This window comes from Sus scrofa, chromosome 1, assembly GCF_054392235.1.
Source record: "Sus scrofa isolate SSC_HxYL_T2T_F1_AM1 chromosome 1, Sscrofa_HxYL_maternal_Yorkshire_Landrace_v2.0, whole genome shotgun sequence".
Classification (NCBI taxonomy): Eukaryota; Metazoa; Chordata; class Mammalia; order Artiodactyla; family Suidae; genus Sus; species Sus scrofa.
In genome coordinates this window covers 188054930-188078608 of record NC_139383.1, presented here as the reverse complement: position 1 = coordinate 188078608, position 23679 = coordinate 188054930, and the positions used below count along the sequence as shown (strand labels likewise).

Sequence of the window (23679 nt, the reverse complement as noted above, 5' to 3'; positions counted from 1 at the left end):
CTTCCAGAACTGAAAGGGGACTTATTAAAATAAATTATTACAGAATGTGTTATTAGATAATTGCTATTCTCTTTCTGAATATATATGACCAATAATTACTAATGGGAGAGTTGAAAGAAAGGCATGTCAATTTTCCAAACAAAAACATTGTGAAAGTTTATTTTGCTTCTGCAATGTGACTACATCTTTATAAATATCATTGTACCTCATTTTTGTAAGCATCTTTAACTTGTATAGCTAAACTATCACTTATGAACACTGTTGTAATTTTTCTTCCGTCTTTGGTTCAGATAAAACCGCAATTCATTGAATACCACAGAGCAATGGTTGACTGCTAATTAGCTTTTGTAATTCTTACCGGATCTGTTTGTAGCACAGAAGAAACCACAGAATAGGAAAAGGTGACCTCATTCCCAGGCAGGGACAACTGGCATTGAACAGTGACAAGCCTAGCAGCTAGAGCTTCAATTGCAAGTCTTCAGGGCAACTAATATATAACAGCTAGCAATGGGATATATCCTTTGGCCAAGACATTCCATTTGATAAATACAATTTCAAGAATTAGTATATGTTAATAATGCTCTATGAATATCAGCTGTGTCCAAAAGCAGTTAATTAAAAAATAAGTAAAAATACCAACAGATTCTTCTCTTACAGCTGCAATGCCCTTACTTAGACCTGCCACACAAAAGGGAATGTCAACAGCAAATGTACAGGTTTACACATAACCGAACTGGAAGGTCACTTTGGTGTGTGTGTGTGTCTGTGTTTCTACTCTCAAGCTAATAAAGAGTAGCCAACTAATTACTCAGGAGCCACAATCTACTCTGCTTTCTTTCATTTTCAAATATATCATTTCTAGTCATATATATGTTTCTATGTTTCCTGAGAAGGTCTTTCATTTACCATAGAATTTCATAGGGTGTCCTTGATATTCCTTAGCCAACAAAGTCCTTGCTTGTGTCCCCTTTGACCATTAACTTGTATAAGTTTGGGTTCAGCTTTTTTTTTTTCTCCTTTGTAGGGCCGCACCCGAGACATACGAAATTTCCCATGCTAGGGGTAGAATTCAAGCCACAGATGCAAGCCTACACCACAGCCACAGACATGCCAGATCTGAACCACACCTGTGACCTAGCTTGTGGCAATTCTGGATCCTAACCCACTAAACAAGGCCAGGGATAGAACCCACATTCTCACATACAGTTTGTTGGGTTCTTAACCCTGAACCACAATGGAAACGCCTTGTTTTTGATCAAAATTTTAGATGTATAACCTTTTCTCTCACTGTATTTAAGTACAAAACAATGGAGTTCTTTGCTTAGAAAACTCATTTCTCTTTAATAGTATTCTTGGAGATAGGGACTGTGACTTATTCACCATGTTATTCAAACAGAGAAAGGAAAGAAGGGACAGAGGGAAGAGAGAAAAAAGTCACAAAGGAAGGAAGAGAGAGTAGAAGAGAGGAATCTAGAAGGAGGCAAAAAGGAATGATAGGTAGATGCATTGCTATCATTCCTGCTCATATCACTTGGTGACTCTCATTATATCACCAAGGGAAAATGACAAGCTCTAAACATCCCATCTTCCTCACTAATTGTTCAACAATGTCTTAGTTTCCTAGGACTACTTTAACAAAATACAGCAGACTGGGTGTCTTAAACAACATAAATATATTACTTCATAGTTCTAGCAGCTCTAAGTTTGAGGTCAAGGTATTGGCAGAATTGATTCTTCCTGTTACCGGGCCAGGTCCATTTGCCCCACGTGCAATACATTGAGAGATGCTAAGGTTTACAGCTGAGAAGGAGCTTATTTGGGAGGCAGCCAAACAAGGAGGCAGAGAATACATCACAGATCTACCTCCCCAAAGGCAAGGGGTGCAGTTGGGATATTTATGGGATAAGCAGTTTGGCCGTAGGGGTGGGGAAAAGTGATAGGAGGTGAGGAAGTAGGTGAGGTCATTGCTGTTCCACACAGGTGCATCTGGTTTCTGAGCTTCTGCATAGTCAACCTAGAAGTTCTGAGTGTGATTGGAGGGTGGAGAGTTCTAGCGTCTGACGTCACCAGGCCGGTGTGTAGACATGCAGCACAGGAGCAGTTTTGGGGGTTGTGGTGCCAACCTGTGCCAGCAGGCTTGTACAAGATAAGGGCTGACTCCCAGTTTCTGTAAACCAACTTGCTATGTGAGGTTGGAAAGGTAAGCAACTGAAGAGGACAAAGCAAGAAGGGAAAAAAAAAAAATGGCTAAAGCAAACTTAATGCAGGCTCTTTACAAATTGAGGGGTTTTAACAGGCTGTTCCCTTCTCTGTTGTTCCCTAAGCGGAGCTCAAGACTTTCTATTAGTTACCAGCTTCAGTTAACTCTGTGGGCACAGTTTCATTTCTGAGGGCTTGGAGGAAAAATGAGTTTCATGCTTCTTCCCTAGCTTCTGCAGGCTTGTTGGCAAGCTTTGGTGTTTCTTGGTTTGTCTGGATATATCACCCATAATCTCTGCCTCGATGTCCACAAGGCAGAGTTCTCCTTGTGTGCATGTCAGTTTTCAAATTTCTCTCTTTTTTTCATAAGGACATCCTTCATATGAATTAGGGCCAAGTCTAATAATTTCATTTCAACTTGATTATTTCTGTAAAGACCCTATAAATAAGGCCACATTTTCAGGTATTGGGGATTAGGCAGAACTCTAACATACCTTTTTTGGGCTTCAATAAATCTGTAACAAGAAGCTTATCTTTTTTAGTTTTAATACAATAATGTGAAAGCATTTGAAGTATGTTTCTCTTACTAAAGTCATAAATCGAAATAGTTCAAGGTAGTAGAGAAAATGTCACCCCATTTTTCCGGAGAAAAATTAGTAGATAAGACATCACTTCATCAGTGGCTATCTCTATCATTAAAAATAACACCCTGCTTGCTTTTAGCAGGTCTGTAGAAATGATGTAAATGAACCTGAAGAGGTGAAATGTCCTTGACAATTTTTTTCCATACATTGGTGTTTAGTAGCACGTGTTGGCTGAAAACGAAGTTCGCTTTTCATTTTTTTAGTTTATGAAGAAGGCATTGGTGTAGTAGAAGGAGGAAAATAAATTTAATAGACTTGGTGAAAAAAAGTTCAAACATAGGGAAAAACAGTTTCCTTATTTAAAAGACAAGAATAATGTTGCAGATTATAATAGAATTTTATAACTTGTCTGCCAGTCAGAAGCATATACTCACAAAAACTTGTTGGAAAGGGATGTTTTGTTTGAATTGCGTTGAACCCAAGGATATTATTTACAAACGTCAGTATCTATGATTTGCCTACATAAAGCTGGTAGTCCATTGTTCCAGTCCAGCATATCAGGAGATGACTGAAGATCCACCAACTAGTAAGAAAACTATTGTAATAAAACACTTAGTGAAAATTTCAGAATCATTATAGGCATCTTAAGCAGCATATTCTCAGACATTTTATATGTAGATTTTTCCACATTAAACAGACTACAGGGAAGATAAGCTAAAGGCTATCTCCCCAGGCTAAAGGAAATTAAAATGTAAATTATTTTAGTCTGAGAGATGTGGACCTGGATTGGTTTCATTTGATGAAACGATATCACCAGTTAAGAAAAGACAGAATTTTTAAAATAGGCATATGTGTAATCTATATATGATACTGTGCATAGTCAAGAGTTAGGTATAGCCTCTTTTTTCTATGACCTTCCTTCCTTCCTTCCTCCCTCTCTTTCTCCCTCCCTCCTTCCACTCTCTCTACTATATATCTATATAGGCTGTTGTTTTGCACTGCATTCATGCATTCATTCAGTAAACATCCAGCGTTCAAGTAAGCATTATGTGCTGGGCCAGCACTAGATTCCTGGGATATAATGCTGAATGAACTCAGGCACAGTTCCTGCCCTTATGGAGTTTCCTTCTAACTGGAGGAGACTGTTTAATAATCATAGAAGTGTTTGTAGATTTGTATCTATAATAAGTGGTATGAAGAAGAAGCCCAGGTTGCTCTGAGTGGCAAGAAATGAGTGATTTGATTTATTCCAGGGGGTCTAAGCAATGAGTGCCTCTGGAAGAACCCCTGGAGCTGAGCTCTGAGTAAGCAATAACTAGGTTAAGATGGAGAGGAGAGGATTTAGGAACCAGAAAGGACAACATTTGCAAAGGCCTTGGGGCAGGATTAAACCCTGAAAGTTAGAGGGAGTGGAAGAGAGAAGGATGAAAATTTGAATGCCCTGGGGAAACAGGTGAAAAACTTTCAGAGCCTTGTTAATAGCAGTTTTATTTTAAAAGCATTAGGAGCCACTGATGATTATTAAGTAAGGGGTTAATGTGGTCATTTTGAAAAATCATTAGTGTGCTGTCTGGAAAAGCAGTAGGAAACAGGCCATTAGTTAGGGTATTTTGCAGTAGTCTTAGTGAGGTACTGGCAGCTTGAGGTGGCATGGGTGTGGTGAAGATGGAGGGAAGGGACTGATTAAGAGGGTGAAATCAACAACACCTGATAATGAGGGCAAGAATGAGTTCTACATCAGCAACTTTTCTGATACTATTGAAATTTCAGTGACATAGGAAAAGATGAATGAAAGAAGACTTTTTTTTTTTTTTTGAGGGGAGAGTGATGAGTTCAATTTTGGATATATTGGAACATAAAGATATTCAAGACAAACTGACAGGTAGGCAGCTAGATATAGAGGCCTGGAGAGCGGGACCAAGGTCTGGGTTGGCTATATGGATTTGTGAACCATTAAATAGATGGTAGATGGGCCATTCTGTAACTTAATGTATGTGTCCTCTCGAATAAATACGAATGAGAAAAGGCCTGAGTAGCATAGGAAATAGTCTTGCCATGATTGGCTCTTTTTAAAAAAGATAACCAAATTGGGATGGGCCAAAGTCTTCTCCCCGCATATAAATGACCTGATGGACACATGATCATTCTAGGGGAAGACTACTTCAGATAGTGGTCCACACTACATGAAGCTGTTCTTGAGAAGATATCATTGAGAGCTTTAGGCAAACTCTTCCAAAAAAATATAAAAGCCCTTAACTCCACAGCACACTGTTAGCCATCTCCACCTCAGGAATGATAAAAAGTCACATATTTTAGGAGTTCCCATTGTGGCTCAGTGGGTTAAGATCCTGACTATTATCCATGAGGATGTGGATTTGATCCCTGGCCTCACTCAGTGGGTTAAGTATGCAGCATTGCTGCAAGCTGTGGCATAGGTCACAAACATGGCTAAGATTTGGTGTGGCTATGGCATAGACCAGCAGCTGCAGCTGTAATTCTACCTCTAGCCTGGAAACTTCCATATGCAGTGGGTGCAGCCCTAAGAAGACAAAAAAAAAAAAAAAAAAAAAAAGTCACATATTTTAATCTGTTACCTATGTGAAGAAAAAAATTAGAGACAAATACCACGTCAACATGTCAAATATTTTTGAGGTTTTCATGCACATACACATACATATATTAAAGTCTTTGTCTTAGATTTCTCAAACTCAGTTATTGTTCTATTTATTGAAAGAGGAAGTTTACTTCCAGAACTGAATTATGTAACTTCTGTACTAAATCTTAACTAAAAAAAGATTTTGAGAACCTGTATTTATCACTCTATTCAGTTTTTCTTCAGTGTCTCTTATCAAATAAAGTAGAAACAGATATTCATGTTTTATTACTATTGAGGTACTGTTCTAAATATTTGACTAGAGACTGTAATCTGAATTATTATTGTGTGAAGCCATTAATTTCCTGTCATACTTTGATATACTAATGTAGGTTGGTGACAAAACACCACTTAAAGGTACTGGTAACTAATAGGAACATATTGACATGAAACCTTGTCAGAAAGGCCTTTCATTGGAAATTAAAGAACATTTGATATATGTCAAAATAGCTCTGGATTTAGACCCTTAGGTCTCTTGTTTTCAGCCCTTAATTAAAATGGACACTTAATCTGCATAAAAACATTTTTGGCTTAAGTCATACTTCCACTATTCATTTTAAATACCGAAACTTCTGTATTGAAAATGTCACTTAAAAAGTGTTTGTTTGCATGGTCTTTGAAATTTATCCAAGTGTTTGGCTCATTTTTAGATGATGATAGGGAAGAAAATACTACATGCTTTGTGCTCTGAGTATTAAAACATTATTTCTAAGAATGCTAATAGTGAGTGATTAATTAGACAAAATCCTATTTGAAATGCTTCTCGGGAGTTCCTGTCATGGCTCAGCAGTAATGAACCCGACTAGTATCCATGAAGATGTGGGTTTGATCTCTGGCTTCATTCAATGGGTTAAGGATCCAGCATTGCCGTGAGCTGTGGTGTAGTTTGCTGATGCAGCTCAGACCTGGACCTGGTGTTGCTGTGGCTGTGATGTAGGCTGGCAGCTACAGCTCTGATTTGACCTCTAGCCTGGAAAACTTCCATATGCCTCCGGTGCAGCCCTAAAATGCCAAAAAAGGGGGGGGGGATAAATGCTTCTCTATTGATAAATATACTTGTTATTCATTTGGTGTTTCCTTATTTTTATTTATTTAAAACTGGTTTGGGATATTAACTAAGTAAATAAAGTGATATTTACCTTGTTAAGAAGCTGTTATTTTTGGAAAGCACTAGTTTCAGCTGAAATTTTCAGCAATGATTTTTATTCATATACTTAATCAGCTGGCCTCAAAAAGAAGTTTTTGGGGTTTTTTTTTTGCCTTTCTGTCATTTCTTGGGTCGCTCCCGCGGCATATGGAAGTTCCCAGGCCAGGGGTCTAATTGGAGCTGAAGCCGCTGGCCTACACCAGGGCCACAGCAATGCTAGATCTGAGCCGCGTCTGCAACCTACACCACAGGTCACGGCAATGCCGGATCGTCAACCCACTGAGCAAGGGCAGGGATCAAACCCGCAACCTCATGGTTCCCAGTCAGATTCGTTAACCACTACGCCACGACGGGAACTCCCAGAAAAGAAGTTTTGATTCGCTGACAAGTTTGATCATTTTATTACATGGGCAATTTTAGGGTCCCTTTGCAAATGTTCTTCATTTCTAGTTTTGTTTGTTTGTTTGTTTCATGTAAGTTATTGGGATGAAAATGTAATTATTTTACTAATCACCAATAATATTATTCCTCCAGTGTTTGTTCCTTACACGGAGATTTCAGACTGCCAATGAAAATTAAAATTTTGAATGTTATGAGACAATAACTATGGTAACCCTAGATTTGATTATCTAATATGACTATTGCAACAGTATGAAACAGAACATCATTTCGCCCCCATTGTATACATGAGGAAATTGAGATTATCGTAAATTATATGCTAGTGTTTCCAACCCAGGAAGTACAACTGAAAACCCAATACTTAATTAGCAACATTAGAAAGTTTCAACTATTTTACTGTTAAGGACTTTTAAATATGTAATAAATGATTGTGTATATACACACACATATATATATGCATAAATATGTGTGTATATACACAGTCATTCATTATTTGCATTAAGGAGGCATGGGAGAAAATTAGTAATGAAAGAAAAAAATTCCATTTTCTTTTGCTTAAAATGTTGACTGCTTTAGCTGTTGCTTTAAATTATGTTGCTGTTGTAAAAGTGTATTGTTGGTATTTGCGAGATAATTCCCTAAGAGTGTGGGCCAGTAAGATGATACATTAGTGATGACTTATTAGGGGACCTGGCAAAGTAGACAAAACTGGTGACCTGAACCAAAAAGAGCTTGGTCATTCAATGGATTTTCAGGTATTGTCTTATTTTGCTATAAAAATAAATTGGAAAAAAAAGTTAAATTGAAATTCAGAGAATGCAAGAAGCTATTAAGAGTTTCCTTAAGGAACTTGGGAGCAGGAAGAGTGTAAGTCTGCATTAGCATTTTGAGAGATGAAAGAAATACCTGTCATAGTCCAGTGATGATTTAGATTTTAGTACCAATGGTGCTTACTGAGATTTTGCTGAAACAGTTGATTAGAATTACATAATAAGTGAGAAAGTTAAACTGCTTCAAACTTGTACACAGAGGTTGTGGTTCTACTGCAGACGAGCTTGACAGGGCAAAGATGAGGGATTGTTGAAGTCCATAAACACAATTTAAGAAAAGTCAGAAGATTTTAAGTCAATAAAAAAAAGTCCTGAAGTTTATGGGGAAAAATCTTGTGGGTCCAGATAAGTGCCTTCCTTTATCTGTTGAGATTAAGAGAATTGTGCCACTGTGAAGTAGAACAGAGAAAGTATTACAATCAGAGAAGCAGAGCTTGGCTCCAAGTCATAGAGATGAAATGCAAGATCATTTCATTAGTTCTGGGGAGGGGGAGGAGTCATTTACTGTAAAAAAAAAAAAAAAAAAGGGGGGGGGAATCTAGATAATATTAAGAAAAATAGCAAAGATATCAGAAAATTCACTACCCAGGATCTCACAATTGTTAGAATTCTGGTCTATATCCTCTAGACCATCTCTAGGCACATAGTTGCACATAGTACCTGAATACGTTTGTGACAGACACATTATTCTTAGCAATAATTATGGATTGCTTTCCATGTCAATCAGCATCATCATTGTATGCTGGTAGAAGGGTAATCTGTTATCAATCCGGTAACACTGTTTGATACTTACGTTGGCTCTATAATTTTATAAATTATTAATGGTCATTCTTGGTCATACCTTTTCCCCCTTGTGAGCTTATCTTTATCTTTGGGGAAAAAAAAATTCAGAGAACATGTTTGTAGAGTTGTCCTATGTGTATATTTAGTTTGTACATGTAAAAAATTTATACATAAGTTTGAAAATACTAATGGCTGCTAGCTTGTGATGAACTGGCCATCGATCCAGTGAGTATTATTTGTCACATTGTCACTAAATCCTTTGAGAGAGGTGGGATTTTTAATCAGTTTTATAAATACCAAAACAGAGGCACAGAAATATGAAGTCATTTGTTCAATGTCATATAGTTAATGTCAGAATGGGAATTTGAACCTGGGCACCTGGATTCAGAGTTGCTTATAACCACGACACTTTATATGATCCACACTCTTCTCAAACCTTATTTTTAAAAATCAATGACATTAGCATTTTTGTATGTCAATACATTTGAAGCCACATACATTTGTTTAATAGCTTCTTAATTTGCTGGCATGTCATTTCCAGTTTTTCCACTATAAATATTGTAGTGGAGATATTTGCTTATGTACTTTTTCTCAAATTGTCTCATTAGTCATTTTTTTTCTTTTTAGAGAGGGCACAAAATTTGTGTATATTTTACATTTGTAATCTACATTGGCAAAATGCTTCCTCAAAAAAAACTGCACTGATTCCCATCTAATAAATATGGAGCTATATATTGCCTCATGCTTACTCAAACATTAGGCTTCTTTTATTTATTTTTTATCTTTGTTAATATCTTTGGAAAAAAGAAATATTTTAGTGGTTCAAATTTCTTTAAAATTTATCTCAGTTGAACAACATTGAACATGTTTATAGGCCACTTGTCTTTGAAAATATATTTTGCGAGGCATTGATCCAGCTCTGTTACAACCTGAACTCCTTAAAGTCTGAATAACTTATTTGGCTAACATCTAATACATATGATCTCATCACTTCTTCAGAGAAAAATTAGAAGAATTTCCAGCATAGCATTTGAAGTTAGCTGAATAGTATTTTGAGAATTTAAGTAAAACAATTTTATCTTAACAGTAAGGAGCTGTGGCTACAAGCAGTTATTTATATACTTTTATATATTCCCTCATTTTGCTCAAAAAAAAAGAAAAAAACAAGTACTATTAGAAGTTTGTAATAGAAAAAAACAGGTTAAGCATATAAAATTCAACTTAAAAATTATGTGTACCTGTTAAGTGTTGTGGGTCACCCATTTGATTTGCTACTACTCCTCTAAATTTTTTTTTAAATTTTGTTAGAGTTGATTTACAATGTTCTGTCAATTTCTGCTATACAGCAAAGTGACCCAGTTATATATTTATGTACATTCTTTTTGTCACATTATCCTGCATCAAGTTCCATCACAAGTGATCAGATAGAGTGCCCTGTGCTGTACAGCAGGATCTCATGGCTTATCCACTCCAAATGGAATAGTTTGCATCTACTAACCCCAAACTCCCAGTCCCTCCATCTCCCTCCTCCTTGGCAACCACAAGTCTGTTTTCCATGTCCATGAGTTTCTTTATCTTTTTTTGTCTTTTAGGGCCATACCCATAGCATATGGAGGTTCCCACACTAGGGGCCCAGTCAGAGAGCTGTAGCCATCAGCCTATACCACAGCCACAGCAACACGGGATCCGAGCTGCATCTGCGACCTACACCACAGCTTGCCGCAACGCTGGTTCCTTAATCCACTGATCAAGGCCAGGGATCAAACCCGTGTCCTCATGGATACTAGTTGGGTTCATTAACCACTGAGCCACAACAGGGACTTGCCATGAGTTTGTTTCTTTTCTACAGATAGGTTGATTTGTGCCATATATTAGATTCCAGATAAAAGTGATACTATATAGTATTTATCTTTCTCTGACTTCACTTAGTATGAGAGTCTCTAGTTCCATCCATGTTGCTAAAAATGGCATTATTTTGTTCTTTTGTATGGCTGGGTTGTATTCCATTGTATATATGTACATCTTCTTAATCCATTCATCTGTCATTGGACATTTAGGTTGTTTCCATGTCTTAGCTATTGTGAATAGTGCTACAATGAACATAGGGGTGCATGTAAATTTTTCAATGAAGGTTTTGTCTTCATATATGCCCAGGATTGGGATTCCACTCCTAAGATTGTAAGATTCTGTGACACTGCATATTTCTCACATTATTTGTTTATTAACAAATCCTAATGTTAATTACAACAGTTCTTGTTGTCATAACAATGGGAATGTATGAGTTTATTCAGGAGATTGAAGAAAATGTTTAAAGTTGAGAACAGAGTCTTGCTCTTTGGCAAACCAAAGGAGAACAGGTGATTGAGGAGAGTGGGAGGTCAGAATAACACACTTTCACAGGTGCTTGGAGTTTGTGAAGTTCTCAGTCTATGCGTGTGGCCTGGTGCAGTTGGAATAATTCTTGCTTTGGGATAATCTCTCTTCTGCCCAGGTTAGAAGGGGACTTTTGGGTTTGTGTCATTGTCACACTGATTCCTATATTCTGGGGCTCAGAAGGCATTTTTGTGACATGCTGAGGAAATTTTCTTTCTTGGGGCAACAGGCAGCTGTAGTGACTTCTCAATGGAGAGAAACAATGGGGAAATTGGCAGGCCAGATCCTCAAAATCCTCTGCCTGCCATTGCCACTCTTGGAGAAGCAAATTGAAGTTTTCATTTTTGGCATATTCTGTAGTAAATCTCATTTGTTTTGTTGATGAGCTAGACTGAAAGAAATAATAGCTGTCTCTAAATACCCAATTTGTGATTAAGGTTGGAGCACAATGATAACACTAATTTCATTTCAGTTAGTATTTGCTGGGACTTTGCAGTTCTTTCAAATAAAGCTGAAAAGCTCTTCATTTTAGAGAAGGATGAGTACCTTCAGGTATACATTTCAGTTCAGAGAGTTTTAAAAATGATGTCATTAGTACCTGTAGGTTCAGGAGTACTGATCTTATGATAATTCATAAGAGTCAGGAAGATTTGGTCCAAATAACTTTGGAGGGTTCACTGACTACATGACATTATTAAGAGAAATCATTTCACAAGTTTGATTTGGAGGGGGGAAACTTAACCAATGTTTTTAAGGATTAAAAGCTGCCCCCTCTCTTAGCATAATAATCTCTCTGCCTCCTTTACTCTGCTTCCATGATGACTCAAAGCACATAAAGGATATGGTACCATAAAAGCAAGAGGAAACTCCCTGGTGTCTGTGTCTGCGCCAGCTTGTTTGTTGGTATTGATAGTCTGTGGCTTAGCTTCCAAGATTTCTGGAGTAGATTTTATTTTCCTAAAGTTTAGTGATTAGATAGAAACATGATTCAGCTTTTTTTTTTTTTTTTTTGCTTTTTTGCTTTTGCTTTTTAGGGCCACACCGATGGCATATGGAGGTTTCCAGGCTAGGGTTCTCATTGAAGCTACAGCTGCTGGCCTATGTCACAGCCACATCAACGCCAGATCCAAGCCGTGTCTGTGACCTACACCACAGCTCATGGCAACGCAGGTCCTTAACCCACTAAGTGAGGCCAGGGCTAGAACCCACAACCTCATGGTTCCTAGTCAGATTTGTTTCTGCTCTGCCGTGCTGGGAACTCTATGATTCAGCCTTTAGTTGGAGAAAATTGAGGATGTGGCATTGGAGCCAGTATAGAAAAAGGAACTTCACATTTTTACCTTCTTCTGGCAAACACAAATCCCCACAATATTTACCTTTAAGTTGCAGTGCTCAGTTCATGCAAATCCTTTGATAACAAACTATGAGATTGTTGAAATATTTGATAGGCTTTCAAATATTCCCTGCCTATAGGTCAGACGTTCCTCCTGGGAAATATGAGAAGAAACAGTGAAGGGCTTGCTGTGGGAACATCCCCATAGAGACGTGAATGTCTCTACCAGACTTAGTGGCCATGATTCCTCCAGCACACATGTCAGAGGTTGTCAAATGCTGTATTAAGACAGCATTCAGTGAAATTTGTATTTTTTTAAAATCTATAAAACATATGAGAGTTTTTGAAGTTTTAGCCTTAAATGTTTATAGGCTATGTTTTTAGATAAAAAAGAAAGGTATTTCTGATGAAATCCGAAATTGTCAATGTGAAAACCTTAATAAAATACAATTTAAAAATGTTATAGTGTTTCATTTAAGAAGGTTAGGATTCATATATGCCATTTTTGTGTAAGATAATTCAAATCACTATTTTGCCAGTTTTCTGTAAAACTAGTACCTTGATTTGAGAATGTTAAAAGATGACATTGCAAGATAATTCTTTTACACAAAAACATTATTTGCTTTTATCACTGTTTTAACGTTAAAATTTAAATTGCATTATTGCTTTTTTTGTTTAACATTAAAATTTCATGAACATTGTAACAAAGTAATTACATTGTTACTTAAGGTCATTTCCTTTTGATGACAAACTTTCTTCTACCTTCTTTAATAGTATATATTACATATAATAGATAACTTGTTTAAAAATTTAAACTCTTTTCTTTAAATTCTTGGCTAATAGAAACCTAAAAAAATCATATCAACTGCTGTTATTTAGGAAAAATTAATAGCTGCTTTCTAGAACCAGAGGCTTCAGGGTTTAATTTCTTACCTTACTTGGGGCTTTGCAGATTCTCTCAGGGCAGCTCAATTAATTTATAACAATGCTGCTCAATATGTGCTGAGGAAATAATACAAAATATTCAAAACCTTTCATATTCAGAGCTTTTCACCAAAGTCATATTGAGGTAGATATGATCTTCTTTTGATTAAATCCAGAATATGATCAATAGGATCTTTGTAATTTCACTTTATAGCTCATCAAATTAAAGATAAAAATGCATTTCCCTCCAGTGAACAGGAATACAGTGTTAACCAAGTATGAGAGATGAGCAGAAAGAGGTAGGGAAATAAATTCACATTGATGCTGAAATGGTAGTTAATACAAATTATCAGTGAAGTCAAACAGTTCACCTAAGCTAAAAGCCGATTAAAAATAATCTATAAACTGTTCATTTATCAAGATATTGTACTACGTGGGATTAGTTAAATGACAAGGCAGAGAGATTTTTAACTCTTTTTTTTTTTTGAGGAAATTATTGGAACAAACGTATAAATTGAACATTCTGCTTATCTGCATGTATAGAACAAAAGTGTAATTTCAGGGGTTTGTTTGTTTGTTTTTCTTTTTTAGGATCATACGTGTGGCCTATGGAAGTTCTCAGGCTGAGGGTCGAATCTGAGCAGCAGTTGCCAGCCACAGCAACAGTGGATCCGAGCCATGTCTGTGACCTGCACTACAGCTCATGGCAATGCCATATCCTTAACCCACTGAGAAAGGCCAGGGATTGAACCTGCATCCTTGTCAATAATAGTTGGGTTCATTACCACTGAGCCACAATGGGAACTCTCAAAAGATTCTTATAGTTACATAGATGTGAAAATGGTAAACTAAGACAGAAGGAGAGGTAAGAGAACACAATAATGACAAAAAATTAGCATTGGAGCAAGCAGTCTTCTATTTTCCTGCCTTATTCTTTCATAAATACAAATGATAAGACAGAAGCCAGACTGCTGTGGCCTGAGGATTGCAAGGCAGGTGCAGGTGTATGGCTTAGAGTGGGTACTGTTCTTTCTAATCACTAGGCTGCAAAGGAAAGACAAGAGGAGGCCAACTGATGGGAGGATAAGAGTTGTTTTGTGTCCATTTGCTAATATGGGAGAGATTAAGCATATTTATATGCTGTGGGGATTAACCTTGATTATTTTTTATAGAAGAGATTAGACCATTTTGAGAGATTTCTGCCTCTATAGTGACAGAAGTGAAAAGAATTAAACTTGTAAAGGAATAAAATAACAAACATAAATAAAAGGAAAGAAAATAAAGTGAGGTTTTAGGGAAAGTTAATTTTAAAAAGAATGGTGAAGGATAGTAGAAAATAGCATAGTATTGGTAAAAGTTATAATTTACATTTGAAATAAAACATTATAGGTTTTTAAATTTTTTAATACTTAATGAATTTTATTACATTTATAGCTATACAACAATCATCACAACGAAATTTTATAGCATGTCCATCCCAAACCCTCAGTGCATCCCCCTACCCCCCAACCTGTCTCATGTGGACCATAACTTTTTCAAAGTCTGTGAGTCAGTATCTGTTCTGCAAAGAAGTTCATTGTGTCCTTTTTTCAGATTCCACATGTCAGTGAAAGCATTTGATGTTGGTGTCTCATTGTCTGACTGACATCACTTGGCATGATAATTTCTAGGTCCATCCATGTTGCTACAAATGCCGATATTTTGTTCCTTTTAATGACTTAGTAATATTCCATTATGTATATGTACCACATCTTCTTGATCCACTCCTCTGTCGATAAATGTTGTTTCCATGTCTTGGCTATTGTAAATAGTGCTGCAATGAACATTGGAGTACATGTGCCTTTGGGAGTCATGCTTTTCTCTGGATAGATGCCCAGGAGTGGGAAGGCTGGAACAAATGGGAGTTCTATTTTTAGTTTTCTGAAGACTATCCATACTGTTTTCCACAGTGGCTGCACCAATTTACAATCCCACCAACAGTGTAATAGGGTTCCTTTTTCTCCATACCCCCTCCAGCACTTCTTGTTTGTAGACTTTTTGATGATGGGCCATTCTGGCTGGTGTAAGATGGTACCTCATAGTGGTTTTGATTTGCATTTCTCTAACGATGAGTGATATTGAACATCTTTTCATGTGTTTTTTGGCCATCTGTATGTCTTCTTTGGAGAATTGTCTGTTTAGATCTTCTACCCATTTTTTTAAATCATTTATTTATATATATATATTTTTCTACTGTACAGCATGGCGACCCAGTTGCATATACATGTATACATTCTTTTTTCTCACATTACGTGTTCCATCATAAGTGACTAGACAGAGTTCCTGGTGCTACACAACAGGATCCTATTGCTAATCCATCCCTAAGGCAACATTCTGCATCTATTTACCCCAAGCTCCCACTCCCTCCCACTTGCCCCCCCCTCCCCCTTGGCAACCACAAGTCTATTCTCTAAGTCCATGATTTTCTTTTCTATGGAAAGGTTCATTTGTGCCCTACATTAGATTCCAGATATAAATGCTATCATATGGCATTTGTCTTTCTCTTTCTGACATATTTCACTCAGGATGAGAGTCTTTAGTTCCATCCATGTTGCTGCAAATGACATTATTTTGTTCTTTTTATGGCCAAATAGTATTCCATTGTGTATATATACCACATTGTCCTAATCCAATCATCTGTCGATGGACATTTGGATTGTTTCCATGTCTTGGCTATTGTGGATAGTGCTGCAATGAACAGGCAGGTGCATGTGTCTTTTTTGAAGGAAAGTTTTGTCCAGATATATGCCCGAGTGGGATTGCTGGGTCATATGGTAGTTCTATGCATAGTTTTCTAAGATACTTCAATACTGTTCTCCATAGTGGTTATACCAGTTTACATTCTCAACAATAGTGCAGGAGAGTTCCCTTTTCTCCACACCCTCTCCAGCATTTGTTATTTGTGGACTTATTAATGATCGCCATTCTGACTGGTATGAGGTAGTATCTCGTGGTAGTTTTGATTTGCATTTCTCTAATAATCATGGATGTTGAGCATTTTTTCATGTGCTTCTTGGCCATCTGTACATCTTCTTTGGAGAAATGTCTAGTCAGGTGTTTTGCCCATTTTTCCATTGTGTGTTTTGCCCATTTTTCCATTTGTGTTGTTGAGTTGTATAAGTTGCTTGTATATTTTAGAGATTAAGCCCTTGTCAGTTGCATCATTTGAAACTATTTTCTCCCATTCTGTATGTTGTCTTGTTGTTTTCTTTTCGGTTTCCTTTGCTGTGCAAAAGCTTGTTTGTTTGATTAAGTCCCATTGGTTTATTTTTGCTTTTATTTCTGTTGTTTTGGGAAACTGACCTGAGAAACCATTTGTAAGGTAGATGTCAGAGAATGTTTTGCCTATGAGAACCAGGAGTTTGATGGTTTGTTGTCTTATATTTAAGTCTTTCAGCTATTTTGAGTTCTGCCCATTTTTTGATGGAGTTGTTTGTTTTTTTGGTATTGAGCTGTAGGAGGTGTTTATAAATTTTGGAGATTAATCTTTATCAGTTGATTCATTTGCAAATATTTTCTCCCATTCTGTGAAAAGATCAACAAAGTTGATAAACCCTTAGCCAGACTTATCAAGAAAAAAAAGAGGACTCAAATCAATAAAATTAGAAAAGAAAAAGAAGTAACAATGGATATCACAGAAATACAAAGCATCATAAGAGACTACTATATGCAGCTATACACCAATAAGATGGAAAAACCTAGAAGAAATGGAAAAATCCTTAGAAAAGTACAACCTCCCAAGACTAAACCAAGATGAAATAGAAAAGATGAATGGACCCATCAGAAGAATTGAAATTGAAACTGTGATTAAAAAACTTCCAACAAACAAAAGTCCAGGACCAGATGGCTTCACAGGTGAATTCTATCAGACATTTAGAGAAGAGCTAACACCTATCCTTATGAAACTATTCCAAAGAATCGCAGAGGAAGGGACACTCCCCAACTCATTCTCTGAGGCCACCATCACCCTGATACCAAAACCAGAGAAACATCCCACAAAACAAGAAAATTACAGGCCAATTTCACTGATGAACATAAATGCAAAAATCCTCAACAAAATACTAGCAAACCACATCCAACAATATGTTAAAAGGATTGTACATCATGATCAAGTGGGATTTATCCCAGGGATGCATGGATTCTTCCATATCCACAAATCCATCAGTGTGATACATCACATTAACAAACTGAAGAATAAAAACCATATGATCTTGTCAATATATGCAGAAAAACCCTTTGACAAAATCCAACACCCATTTATGATAAAAACCCTTCAGAAAGTGGGCACCTACCTCAACATAATAAAGGCTGTCTATGACAGGCCAGAGCTAACATCATTCTCAATGGTGAAAAGCTTAAAGAATTCCTGCTTTGATCTGAAATAAGACAAGGATGTCCACTCTGACCAATACTCCTCAACATAGTTTTAGAAGTCCTAACCACAGCAATCAGAGAAGTAAAAGAAATAAAAGGAATCCAAATTGGAAAGGAAGAGGTAAAACTATCACTATTTGCAGATGACATGACACTATATCTAGAGAATCCTAAAGACTACTAGAAAACTGTTAGAGCTCATCAGTGAATTTGACAAAGTCACAGGATACAAAATTAATACACAGGAGTTCCCATCATGGCTCAGTGGTTAACGATTCCTGGCCTTGAGGTTGCAGGTTTGATCCCTGGCCTTGATCAGTGGGTTAAGGATCTGGCATTGCCATGAGCTGTGGTGTAGGTCGCAGATGCAGCTTGGATCCTGTGTTGCTGTGGCTCTGGTGTATGTCGGCAGCTGTAGCTCCAATTAGACCTCTAGCATGGGAGCCTCCATATGCTGCAGGAGTGGCTCCAGAAAAGCCAAAAAGCCAAATAATAATAAAAATAATAATAATAATACACAAACATCCACTGCATTTCTATATGCTAAGAATGAAAGATCAGAAAGAGAAATTATGGAAGTAATCCCATTTACCATTGCATCCAAAAGAATAAAATACCTAGGGCTAAACCTACCTAAAGAGGCAAAAGACCTTTACTCTGAAAACTATGACACTGATGAAAGAAATCAAAGATGAAACAAATAGATGGAAAGACATACCATTCTCTTGCACTGGAAGAGTCAATATTATCAAAATGACTGTACTATCCAAATTCAATGCAATCCCTATCAAATTACCACGGACATTTTTCACAGAACTCGAACAAAATATTTTAACATTTGTTTGGAAGCACAAAAGACCCAGAATAGCCAAAGACATCCTGAGAAAAAAAAATAGAGCTGGAGGAATCAAGCTCCCTGACATCAGACTATACTATAAAGCAACAGTCATCAAAACCGTGTGGTACCAGCACAAAGGCAGAAATATAGATCAGTGGAACAGGATAGAAAGCCCAGAATGAAACCCACGCACCTACAGCCAACTAATCTGTGACAAAGGAGGCAAGAATATACAATGGAAAAAAGACAGCCTGTTCAATAATTGGTGCTGGGAAAACTGGTCAGCCACATGGAAAAGAATGAAATGAGCATACTCCCTAACACCATACACAAGAATAAACTCAAAATGGATTAAAGACCTAGACATAAGCCCAGATACTATAAAACTCTTAGAGGAAAACTTAGGCTAAACAATCTCTGATTTAAAGGACAGCAACATCTTCTTGATCCACCTCCTGGAGTAATGATAGTAAAAACAAAAATAAACTAATGGGACTTAATTAAACTTAAAAGTTTCTGCACAGCAAAGGAAACCCTAAACAACAAAAAGACAACCCAAAGGATGGGAGAAAATATAGTTTGTTTTTTATAATGTAAACAGTCTTTGCAATCCTGAGATAGTGATACAGTACTATTCAAATATTCAGTTTTATACTTATCATTCCTTTTTACATATGGGTAGACCTTAACTGAAGTTTTACTTTTTGCCTGAAGTTTGGTTTGAGCTACTAAGACTTTTCTCCTTCTCAGTCAAATCTCACCTCCATCATCATCTTTCACCCCAATTGCCCTATAGCCAAATCTCACTTGAAATTCACCACTGCCCTCCTAACTGTCATAAGCAAGGATCTTCTCTCTGTCCTCCTACTAATTGTAACTCTGTTCAAGGTGACCATTCTTGAACTTCATGTAACATTTAAGGAAACATATTTTCTTTGTTATCCCTCTACCTCTGGGTGTCTCTCTCTCTGTCTTTCTGCCTCTATTCATATTAACAGCTACATCAGTTCTACATCAAGAATTCAGATCTTTTTGGTTCTGTTATTATCCTCTTAATTTCTCACTCTACGGTTTGTTTTAGAAATTGTATCCACTTAATTGCCCTCAACCATAAACTACCATTTTTAAAAGCTCTCAATCTTTATATCCAGCAACAACTTTTCAATTTTTGGCCAGCTCAGCATCCGCATCTAAAACTAAAATTTTCACCCCCACTCCCAAATACTCATATTATTCCTCTTCCCTACCTGAGTGTCGATATTAAGATATATAATATAATGAGCTTTGGGAGAAATATATTAGGCAAAAGAGTTGTCAATAAGAAGAGGCATAATTATACACAACACCTGTAGACACAATACTTAATTTAAAAGTTGAATTTGGAGATCATTGTAAAAAAGGAAGGGAGAGGAAAGTTCATGTAGTATTTTAAACTAATGAGTCAGGTAGGAAAGAGAGAAAATAAGAATGGAATGCAAACACTTTGAAAGTACTGTTCACATGTGCTACATTGGAAGTGGTGAACAAAGTAGAAGAGACCAATTATTGGCAGTGTTAATTAGATAAACATAAGATGTCATAGGAAACTGAAAGGTTTTATGAAATCATGTAATCATTTAAAGCAATGGAAAAATAGAAGGGTATTTGATTATTGTTTGGTTTGCTTTACAAAACAAACTGATCACCACTATGAGAATGGTATAAGTAAGTGTTAATTCTGTTATCTCTGACTACATGAGAGCAGTGAGGTGTGAGTCATTCTCTATCTCTTTGTCACTGTGTTTGTGTCTCTGTCTCTCAACAGAATTGAGAATGTGTGAGGGATGATGGTGCAGAGGGGTTTACTGAAGTCTTCACTGGGGCTTCTAAGAGGGTTTCAATGAGACCCCTTCCCTCCACACTACCTTCCCCAGAAGTCATGTGACCTGAGCTGAGAACAGAAAGTTATCTTGACCTAGTGTGGCATAATGGTGAGATTGTTCCGGCGACTTGAACTCCCAGAGAATAGTAAGACCAGGAATTTGAGGGATTTACCAAAGTATAGTGCTCTTGCTTGGGGTTCTTAGAGGAGAGAAAACTCCTGATACCATACTTACAACTGGCTAGTACAGCATTGTCCCTCAGGAATGAGGAAGAAGCTTCTCCTTCAAAAACACTTCATGTCTAAGTCCACACTCTAAAAAAGCCCTCTGTGACTTGGGCACAGAGCCCCTCATCTTAAGTCTCTCCCTACTGTAAAAACTGGAGTCCATAGTGATCGAGAAAATATTTTCTGTTAAAAAAATTACTTTTCATACTTTTCACTTATTTAACCAAAATATAAACTTTATTGTCATCTAACTCCTCTCCCTCACTGTCACATACAATTCATCTTCAAATCCTGTCTAACAAGACCTCTAAAGTAGGTCTCACCATCATTTCTATTCCCAGGGCTGTACAGTGTCTTTCTTATGTCTGGAGATTTCACGGCAGATTGAGAGAGTGTCCAGGTTAGGAGTAAATTATAAACCACATGGATCACATTTTTATGTACTTATTTCCTAAACAAAGCAGGCAGTCTCTTACAGACATACCTTTGAACACACTACTTCCTTTCTCTGGAATGTTCTTCCCCTTTTTTCCACCATAAACGTTTTTCCAAACCTAGGTTAAATTTGTCACTGGCTTCGTGAAACCTCTTGGAATTCCTCAGAGTTAATCATTTTGGGCTTTGTCCTTTTATAGCACTTTTTACTTTCTTCTGTTAGAGTACCTATTCTGTTCAACTGCAATTTTTTTTTTTACTATTTTTGTATATTTTGTATATATTTTTATTTCATATATATGTTTGTATACACACACACATATAGGACAGACCAAATAGGCTGTAAACCTATAGATGACACAACTTACAGCATTAAGCTTCATATCCTCAGCACACAGCCTTATGCCTGATCTATAGCAGTTGCTAAGTAAATATATAAAAGTCTTTATTTGAGATAAAAGGCTAAAAAACATGCCTACTGTTGCCATTGGAGAATAATTTATGTTCTTTCTCCAACAGAATACAGAGAGAATTTGGTTTGACTTTCAAAAGTATGCTCTAACAAGATAAAAGAATGTTTCTCTTTTGCCCTTTTAGGCTGACCCCTTGAACCCAAAGGCAGTTTACTCAAATTAAGGGCGTTGATATGATTAGTGTTAGGAAAGATTTTTATGTAATGGGATTTGGTTTACTGCAAGAAAATTCGGATGGATATGAGTCTCATGCAGTATTTTAACATTTTAATTCATTGCTGACTCTACAGGGCAAAAAGGATCATAACCCTTAGTCCAGTTTCACAGTGATGAATGAGGTTTTTTCCGACAAGGCAGAGGATAGAACGTGTCTTGCTTCAGATGTAGGACTGCAAACTGCATTTATATTTAAAGTAAGCAAATTCAGTGTCATAATAGTTGATATTTTCAAAAATAGGAGGTTAGAGTCCTTATAGGGATATATGCTAACAGTTATAAATTAATTATTAAATATTTACTCTGTGCTCTGAATTACGTGATGTGGAACAGTTACCCAAAATGACATTCATCTTCATCATGAGGTGCTTCATCTCCAGTTAGAACATTAAGAAAAAGGAGAATCACTGGGCAATACACATATCTTAGAAAAAAGAGAAGAGGATCAGTGCTAAGTAATCCAGGAAGGTCTCAGCAACACTGGTGCAAAGATCAGTGAAGCAGTTTAGAAGCAGAAACATCATGAACAAAGATACTTGTATTCTCACTACTTTTTACCTTCCCACTGATGCTGGGCTAACATTGCAGAGAAGTGGGAATTTTGAGTTGTGTAGTCACTTACGAGGACCATTTACAGAGCACTAACATGCCACTGGTGTGATTTGGACTCTGAAATGTCATCGGGAGACATTATAGATTCTTAGGCAGAACCACAACATGATGAAAGTAGGAGTTACAATAAATTATTTTGGCAGTTGTAAGATTTTCTGGATGTGATGGGGCTGAAGGCAGGATGGTAAATTGGGACAGTGTTACATTGGTAGAGTTTGGAGCAATTATACACTTAAATTGTTGATCTAGTTACGATGCTTTACTTCATGAACAGTTTCTCAATCTTGTTTATTCCCTCAGTCTGGTTTAGGTCTAGTTTAGGAGGTATTTAGAAACCCTACTTTAACTATGTCAGATGTAGTTTTAATAGCATGAAGTAGTAAAAAAACAAACAAACAAACAAACAAACAAAAAAAACCACATAGGATCAGGGCCCCTGGTCTTATTTAGGCTATAGCTAGTTGTGGTCCTATAATCAGGTCACCTGATATCCTCAGGCTTTGCTGCCCTAATTTGGAAATAAGAAGTATTGACCTGGATGTTCTCTAAGACTTTGTGTGGAGCTTTCTGCAGAACAAAAGATTGAATGGAAGATTCCAAAATGTTCACCTTATCATTGAGCTTCTAACGTATTGATAGTGGAGTTCCTGTCATGTCACAATGGGTTAAGAATCCAACTGCAGCAGCTCTGGTCTCTGGGATCACCAGCCTGCTGGATTGAGTTAGAAAGATTCGGCATTGCTGCAATTGCCATAACTGTGGCTAGGCCACAAGTGTGGCTTGGATTCAATCCTGGAACTTCCATATGCCACAGGTGTAGCCACCAAAAAAGGGGGGGGGTATTGATCATATATTTTAATGAATACTAGAAAAAATACATCTTAAACACTTAAAATTTAGTAGAATATTCCACCCTCTTATAAGATTAGGTGGAAGGTTCATGATGACTACATATGTAGGCAATTACTTTTTCCAAGAACACATTAAAATATTGAAGAAAATAGCAGAAAATTAAACTTTGTAAAGGAGCACAGTATGCTTACTCTGTAATATAAATGTTTTCAGTAAAGCTATGTATTTGCATAATGATGCTTTGGAAAGCTACATCTTAAAATAAGAATACTATTGGTTGATTTGAAATTAAAACAAAAATAACAAATGTAAATTAGTATGGAAAAAATGTCATGTTCCTATATAATTAGAGGTCCTAACAAAGATGTGAGCTATCACTTGTTAGGCTAAAATTTGGTGTAGAAATATATTTCAAGGTAATTAATGTCTATTTTTTTATTTAACAAATTTATATATTTATATTTTGCTGGTGTTAATTGTCATCAGTTTGTTAGCCTCTGTAATATGTATGCAGTTGTGTGACAGA

The 23679-nt window shown here is 36.7% G+C and overlaps 1 protein-coding gene across 9 annotated transcripts in view; it reads left to right on the top strand.

The window, feature by feature from the left end:
- MDGA2 (MAM domain containing glycosylphosphatidylinositol anchor 2) overlaps window positions 1–23679 on the top strand; it is an 837423-nt gene that overhangs the window by 321653 nt on the left and 492091 nt on the right. Inside the window, exon 1 of one of the 9 annotated variants that reach the window (XM_021074085.2) lies at window positions 2032–2200. The exons of the other annotated variants lie outside the window; for them this stretch is intronic. The gene's annotated coding sequence lies outside the window, so the exon portion shown is untranslated. Of the gene's footprint in view, window positions 1–2031; window positions 2201–23679 lie in introns of those variants that run through there. 9 annotated transcript variants of the gene reach the window in all.